Source organism: Bos indicus, chromosome 11 (genome assembly GCF_029378745.1).
Source record: "Bos indicus isolate NIAB-ARS_2022 breed Sahiwal x Tharparkar chromosome 11, NIAB-ARS_B.indTharparkar_mat_pri_1.0, whole genome shotgun sequence".
NCBI classification, from domain to species: domain Eukaryota; kingdom Metazoa; phylum Chordata; class Mammalia; order Artiodactyla; family Bovidae; genus Bos; species Bos indicus.
This window is the reverse complement of record NC_091770.1, coordinates 77,232,864-77,241,136: the sequence shown is the minus strand read 5'-3', so window position 1 is coordinate 77,241,136 and position 8,273 is coordinate 77,232,864. Positions and strand designations below refer to the sequence as shown.

General features: G+C 41.2%; 1 pseudogene; it reads left to right on the top strand.

Moving 5' to 3' along the window:
- The first annotated feature begins 1,264 nt into the window (after positions 1-1,264).
- Positions 1,265-2,010, top strand: LOC109565802 (elongation factor 1-beta pseudogene; annotated as a pseudogene).
- Positions 2,011-8,273: the final 6,263 nt, after the last annotated feature.

Here is an 8,273-nt window from a genome sequence, read left to right as displayed (position 1 = left end):
AAAGTACTGAAGCCCTGAGTAGAGCATGTAATGAAAGACTCTGTCAGTGTGCGGTGTATCTGCTGATTAGAAAGCAGGGATCTTGTGTAAAGGGATACACAAGAAGAAGGACAGTATACAGACAATTCTTCCAAAGCCCTCATCGCCAGTGATTACTCTTACATGGATTAAATGCTGTCAGATACAATCATTTATCAAGCAGTTGTGAAATGGGGAAATATAAAATTAAAAAGAGATTTCTGATGGCTTGTCACAGTCAGCCACTGGGCTAGGCTTGCATAGAATTCATGAGATTAAGTAGATAAAACACACATTTATTGGATTCTCTGGTGTAACTAAATTGAGAAAGGTGGTTTGCAAGACAGATATCTCATGTCTTTTAGTCAGCAGTGAGTGATAGAGAAAGCAGTCCTCTATCTTCATCTTTTCCACAGAACTCTTCTAGAGATGCAAACCGCAGCTCCAAACCATCCTGGGAAACAAAATTGTTTCCTCAGACAAGAAGGAGTGATGGGAGAATGTACTCCTCCATCATATACAAGCTACCATGTACTCAAATTTATTGCTGGATGTAGATGTCTATGAATTATTATTTGGGGAGCATTGAGAAAACTCTCTTAGTCTCCAAGGATCATTTGCACCAGCTTAGACCAGTCTCTGAAATCATCATCACTGTGTCTGACAATTACAGGGACCCAAATTCCATGGATTATTTTTTCCTCCAGGTCTAGTTTAAGGATGTTTAAGGACTAGTTTAAGGATGACACCAACAAAAATGAACTTTATCTGGACAAGAAATACAATATAGCTCCTAGGGACCCTGTGCTGGAAACTCAGAGGAGCTGAGCATGTGTACATAGCCTCTAGTTCGTCCAGACAGACCACAGACTTCTGCTCTGGCAGAACATCTAAAGCTTTTCAGAACATGTGAATTAAATGCCTAATACAATATGTGCCAAGCCAATAGGGAGGAATACAAGTGACTTCTGTTTCTAGTGGGAGGAAAGTGTATAAATAAATAACTGCACACATGCAATATGCTAACTGAGAAATGCATTATGCCGGTTAGGGTTTAAGTGGAATTAGTAGCATATTGGGCTAGAGGAAAAGTTTCATTTAAGCTTTATGGAGAATGTGATTCTAGGAGGAGGCTTCTAGAAGGGTTGAGGGTCATCAGATAAACCAGGAAGTTTGAAATATTACAAAAGGCCTTTTTTCCTCTTAGTGCTCAGCGCTGACCAGTTGCATGCCTCTTTTCCTTCACTGCCTCCCAGTTCTAGATTAGTTGTCGCCATGGGTTTTGGAGACTTGAAAAGCCCCACTGGCCTCCAGGTGCTCAATGACTACTTGGCGGACAAGAGTTACATAGAGGGATATATGCCGTCACAAGCAGATGTGGCAGTATTTGAAGCCGTCTCCGGGCCACCACCTGCTGACTTATGTCATGCCCTCCATTGGTATAATCATATCAAATCTTATGAGAAGGAAAAGGCCAGCCTGCCAGGAGTGAAGAAAGCTTTGGGCAAGTATGGCCCTGCTAATGTGGAAGACACCACAGAAAGTGGAGCTACAGATAGTAAAGATGATGAGGACATGGATCTCTCTGGATCTGATGAGGAGGAGGAAAGTGAAGAAGCCAAGAGGATAAGAGAAGAACATCTTGCCCAGTATGAGTCAAAGAAAGCCAGAAAACAAGCACTTGTCGCCAAGTCTTCCATCTTATTAGATGTGAAACCTTGGGATGATGCCTGATATGGCAAAACTAGAGGAATGTGTCAGAAGCATTCAAGCAGATGGCTTGGTCTGGGGCTCTTCTAAACTAGTTCCGGTTGGGTATGGCATTAAAAAACTTCAAACACAGTGTGTAGTTGAAGATGACAAAGTTGGGACAGACATGCTGGAGGAGCAGATCACTGCTTTCGATGAGTATGTACAGTTTATGGATGTGGCTGCATTCAACAAGATCTGAAATCCATCATGTATCAGTGCCCTTAAATAAAAGTTTGAAAGACAAAAAATAAATAAATAAATAGATAGATAAAATATTACAAAAGAAATGCCGAAAAATGAAATAGTCTTGCACAGTGCAGTGCTTCCTCTCTGACAATTGGTGCTTTGAATTCTTCCCACCCCAGCCTGATTCACATAGTTTTTTTCTTCTGTGGCAGCTTTCATTCATATAGCACTATGTAGCTTATGAGTATTTACATATGTTGTCTCATTTGATCTTCTGGCCACCTTCAAGTTTTTTCAGGCTTAGGAAAGACTGGCCAGGCACTGCAGAAAATTATCTGAGTGATGATTTTATCAACTTCTTCAAGGAGAGTACATAGCAGGCTCCAGCCTACACTCATAGAAACATTAATTCATTACATGTCGTGGGTGTCATAGGGCATTAAGACTTAATCCTCTGGTTGAGAAAGCGTAGGATAGATATCCACCAAATTCATCTCCTTGTTGTCCTGACTACAAAGATATGTTTGTCAGCCTCCCCAGAAACAAAGTGGGACCAAGTGTCTAAGTTCTAGTCAACAGAACACATACACAATTGACGCATGCTGCTTCTCAACCAGCCTCATAAAATCCTCCTGTGTGCTTCTCCATACCCTTTCCCTGTCCACTGGCTGAAATGAGAGGACCCTGAAGATATAGAGAACAGAGTCATAAAAACCACCTGCCAAATACCATTATCATACTATTATGGAAGAAAAAATAAAGTTTTATTATGTTAAGCCATTAAATTTGGGGACTTATTTCTTAAAGTGATTAGCCTTCCTTGATTAAGATGGCAGATGTATTATTTCCCAAGATTTATAGCTAAAGAAGGGCTTCCCTGCTGACTCAGATGGTAAAGAATCTGCCTGCAATGCAGGAGACCCATGTTCAATCTATGATTTGGGAAGATCCCCTGGAGAAGGGAATGGCTACCCATGCCAGTATTCTTGCCTGGAGAATTCCATGGACAGAGGAGCCTGGTGGGCTGCAGTCTGTGGGCATGAAAAGAGTCAGACACAACTGAGCAACTGACACTTCCGTAACTAAAGAAAGAAAGATTCACCGAAAAGGAAACTTTGACCAAGGCAAAATGGAAAGTAGAGAATGGAAACTCCACTTGAATGCACACTATGTGACTCTAGAGCCCCTACTCTTACTGTTCTCCCCAGCATCTTCTCCATATAGAGGCGAAGGACTGCACAAGAACTAGGTCCAGCATAAAAGTTCTTTAATCACCAGTGATTTGGTGACTACCTACAGCCAGCTGAATTACACTTTGGCTTTGAGAATAAAGTCCCAATGGTGTTCCCCTCAAAAGTTATAGCTCAGTTGGTAAAGAATCCTCCTGCAATGCAGGAGACCCCGTTTTGATTCCTGGGTCAGGAAGATCCTCGGGAGAAGGGAGAGGCTACGCACTCCAGTACTTTTGGGCTTCCCTTGGGGCTCAGCTGGTAAAGAATCTGCCTGCCTTCAGTATGGGAGACCTGGGTTTGATCCCTGGGTTGGAAAGATCCCCTGGAGAAGGGAAAGCCTACCCATTCCAGTATTCTGGCCTGGAGAATTCCATGGACTGTATAGTCCATGGGGTTGCAAAGAGTCAGACATGACTGAGTGACTTTCACTTTTCATTTTGAAAAGTTAGCTGAGCTTTGGCCTTTTCATTTCTGCTAGGAAACTGGCATGCCTCCCAACATCTCCTACCCAGTACCAGAGAGACACATCTGTCTCTTTGTTCTGCAGCTTTGTCACTCAAAGCATCATCTACAGACCAGGAGCGTGGGCATCCCGGGGAAGTTATTAGAAATGCAGAATTGAAGCCTACTGAACCAAATATGCATCTTAGCTAAATCTCCAGGTGATTCTTATGCACATTAAATTTTGAGAAGTGTGGGTCTGCTGCTGCTGCTGCTGCTAAATCGCTTCAGTCATGTCTGACTTTGTGTGGCCCCATAGACAGCAGCCCACCAGGCTCCACCATCCCTGGGATTCTCCAGACAAGAACACTGGAGTGGGTTGCCATTTCCTTCTCCAATGCATGAAAGTGAAAAGTGAAAATGAAGTCATTCAGTCGTATCGGACTCTTCACGACCCCATGGACTGCAGCCTACCAGGCTCCTGCATCCATGGGATTTTCCAGGCAAGAGTACTGGAGTGGGTTGCCATTGCCTTTTCCGAGTGTAGGTCTACAGCATCACTATAGCTTGAGATTTGCTTTCCTGACTTAGAGTATCCCAGCATTTGTTGTATGTTCTAACCAGTATCCTCTTCATCTCGGCAAGTCTCCGTGCATTCTCTTACCTTGACCACACCCTTCTCTGGCTGCAAGTGTGTTGACTTCCAGATACCTGCTTTGACTCACTTCAGGCCTGAGTTTTGCTTCCTTTCATGTGATCTAGCCATCCCAGATTGAGAATTGGGTTCCACAAGCAGGCACCAGCTCTTATAAAGTAGATGTGCACTCAAGGGAGTAGGATTTTAGGTGCTCTGTAGTTAATTGAAGTGTCATATTAGCTCCAGGTATTAAATGGGAATCTATGAAAAATGAGTCCCTGATTAATCAATGACTAGGTCAGCCTCTAGTAGAGGGAAAAGATCAGGACATAACGGGTTATCCTGGGAGGACCTGCAATGTTAGGTGTTCATTTTTGGACTGATTAACATTGGATAATTCTCCTCCAGGCTTCCCAGGTGGCTCAGTGGTCAAGAATTTGTCTGCCAAACAGGAGACCTGAGTTTGATCCCTGGGTTCGGAAGATCTGCTGAGGAGGAAGTGACAACCCACCCCAGTATTCTTGCCTTAAAAATCCCAGGGACAGAGGAGCCTAGTGGGCTATAGTCCATGGGGCCACAGAGAGTTCGACATGACTTAGCAACTAAACAGAACAGAATTATCTTCCACAACAAAACATGTTGGCTTATTTGCCTCTTATGGCATTATAAAAACTAAAACTAATACTATCAGCTTCCTCCTTTCAAATGAGAATGTATCACTGCTCGTAACTGAAATACCTCAAGTGTCAGCAGAGAAGGGTGATAGCGTCTTTTTTTGTATCTTCTGCATTTATTGCCACTCAGGCATCTGGCTTTGAGAATCAGCCAAGAATAGAAGCACAGAGGCTTGTACTCTGAGATAACACAGAGCTGTAGTCTCTGAACAGGGTGACTCAAACAATTTTGTAGGTCAAAGTTAGAGTTTCCGGACTTGAAATTCAATTACTCAAAAATGATTCACATCTCTTTTTTGATCGGGAATCTTAACATGTAACCCATTGTTCTTCAACTGCTAACAAGTAAGCAGGGTTAGTGGCATCATTGGCAGCTGGCTTTGGAATGTGGTGGAGAGCAGTGTGGGTTCCTGGGCCCTGTGGCTGAGTCTCAGTTCTGCAACCATCCTTACTTGTTCTGTGAGCTTGTAGAAGTTGTATAACCTCTCTAGATCTCAGTTTCCTCTCTAAAAATGGATTCACAGGGTTCTTCTAAGTTAAATAAGACATGAAAAATATTGAGTTGGTCAAAAAGTTCATTCAAATTTTTCTGTAACAGCTTTTGGAAAATCCTGAGTGAGCAGTTTTGGCCAACCCAACATTTAGAACAGAACAGACAGAAATACAGGATCATCAAGAAGAATCAGCTCTTATCTTTTGCACCCATTTTCACCACTGTCATCTTTAGCAAGTGTAGAAAGAAAGGATTTAAAATAAACTAGTCATTATCTTTGGCTGAAATGTATTCCTGTTTCCTGGTTGGAAAATGTATTATGTAAGCTTTGAAAACAATCATATTGGATGCCAGTAGCACTATAGATGGGGACCCTAGGCCACCAAGAGGCCTCATGAAGGCATTGGACATAGAGGTTAGAATAATAATTGCTTAATTCACTTTGTTGAATGTTGTCCTTGCCTCCTCCCTTACTGATAGTCTAGCTTTCCAAAGATTTCCGGTCTGATTTCCCCTGTGATCTTCATTATTCACGGCCACAGGGTTCTTAAATTGATCCAAGACATTTAAAACAAAGTATTGTTTTGGAATTCCTCTATCAGTCCCTGGCTTTGGAAATTCTGCTTTGAAAGCAAGGTTTGTTACAGTGATCAGTATCAGTATGATAAAGAACAACAGCTTAGTCGTCAACTTATCCTGGTTCACATGCCTCTTAAGACTTGAAGTGTCTTGTGTGATTCTGATATTTCATCTCACATTTCCCTCTTCTCTGTTGTCCAATCATCGTTAATGATACCAAAGTACAACACACTTTCAGGGTGCTGTGTCCCCTTCAAATCTTTTCAGAACTGATTTAATACCATTTTACGGGTCTGTGCAATTCATCTAAACCCTTAAATCATTTTTCTTTCCCCAGCTTAAAGCCTTTCAATTCTATACCTCCACTGATAAGGCTTAACATTATAACAGCTTAAGATGTTCTTGCTCTTAGACGTGTAAGGGGAAATAACTGTTGTATCATTGCCAGTGTTTATCATGGAGTTTTTTATGGAGCACATCACAGAGTTTTGAAACAGCCAACACTCACAAAATTCTATTTTCATATTTAGAAACTGTCTTTGAGCAGGAAGTGACAATTGTGGCCAAGCTAACTGTGACTTGATTCTAGTATATTTTCAGCACTGTTATTTTCAGAATAACCAAAGCCTCACATTAAACATATTACTTTTCTTCAAAAACAAATATTGAAAAGCAAAGAAAAAATCTATTATGCATTGCTTATAAAACAAAGTTGAAACTTTTTACTTTTTTCTTGAAAGTTATAGTTTTTGCGAGCACCTATTTCATTTCTACAAACAATATTTTTCTTCATTCAGTGTAACTACTTTTCTAGTTTTGCCTTCCTAAGTATGTCAGTAATAACTGTTCTTTTTTTAAAATTTTCTCAACATTCTTATTATTGTGGAATAATTATTTTGGCACACTCCATAGTCCCTGTTCTTTGAGGATAAGTTTTCATGTCGTATTCATTATCACAGCCCTTATTTACATGGAATAATTCCTTGGATATAGTAGATACTTGTTAAACATTTCCTGAAATTTTAATAGATTCATAAATGGAAGTAGCATAAAATATGAACTGGAAGTACCGGGTTATAATTCTGATTCTTCCCCTAAAAATATGACTTTGGGTAAATGTGGCAGGTAGACTGTTTAAGGTGATGCGTAATCTCTACCTCCTAATGTCCATATGCCTAAATGATCCCTTTCTCTCAAGTGTACACATTTCCATGACTTGCTTTTACAATAAAATTCATTCAAGTGTTGAAATGTAAGAGATTAAATGGTTACATTGCATAACATTATAGTGCCCGACCTGATGGGGTTTCTTTCCCTTGCCAACTTTGAGGAAACAAGTAGCCACGCTGGGGAACTATACGTGGCACGGACTGTGACTGGCCTGTCGGAGCTGAGGGAGTCTGCTAAGCAGTAGCCAGTAAGAAACTAAAACCCTCAGTCCCACAACCACAAGAATTGAATTCCTTCAACAGCTGAATGAACTTGACAGTGGATTCTGTCCCAGTTGAATCTCACATGAAGCTCCCAATTTGGGTGACATCTTTATTGCAGCCAGGTGATAACCTAAGTAGGGGACACAGATAAGCAGTTTTCAGACACGTGACCCACAAAAATAGCAAGTAGTTGTTCTAAGCTGCTATGTTCCTGGTAATACCATTACACAGTAGAAGAAGACCAATACAGTAAGTTACACACTGAAGCTCCAACGTTTTGGCCACCCAACGTGAAGAGCCAACTCACTGCCAAAGACACTGTCGCTGGGAAAGACTGAGGGCAGGAGAAGGAAGGCACAGGGGATGAGTGGTTGGGTGGCATCACCCACTCAACAGACATGAGTTTGAGCAAACTCTGAGAGATGGTGAAGGACAGGGAAGCCTGGCGTGCTGCAGTTGGTGGGGTTGCAGAGAGTCAGACACAACTTAGTGACTGAACAAGAGCAATAACTCACTGAATACTGGTCTTCATAGTTGTAAAATGGAAATAAAGTTGTCTGTCCTACCTTACTTATAGTATTATAAGTAGTTAAAATGAAAAGATTATGTGTTGAAGAGCATTTAAAAATTCTAAAACACTATATGAGCATTGTATTTTAAGGGAAACACTTTACTAATGTGATTTCATTTATTCTTCCAACAACACTTTGAAGAATGTGATATTACCATTCCTTTTTTATAGCCAAGGGAACTGTTACCTATCAGATGAAGAATCTGAATCTCAGAGAGGTCAAGTAACGAGCTTAAGGCAACACAGATTGTAATCGG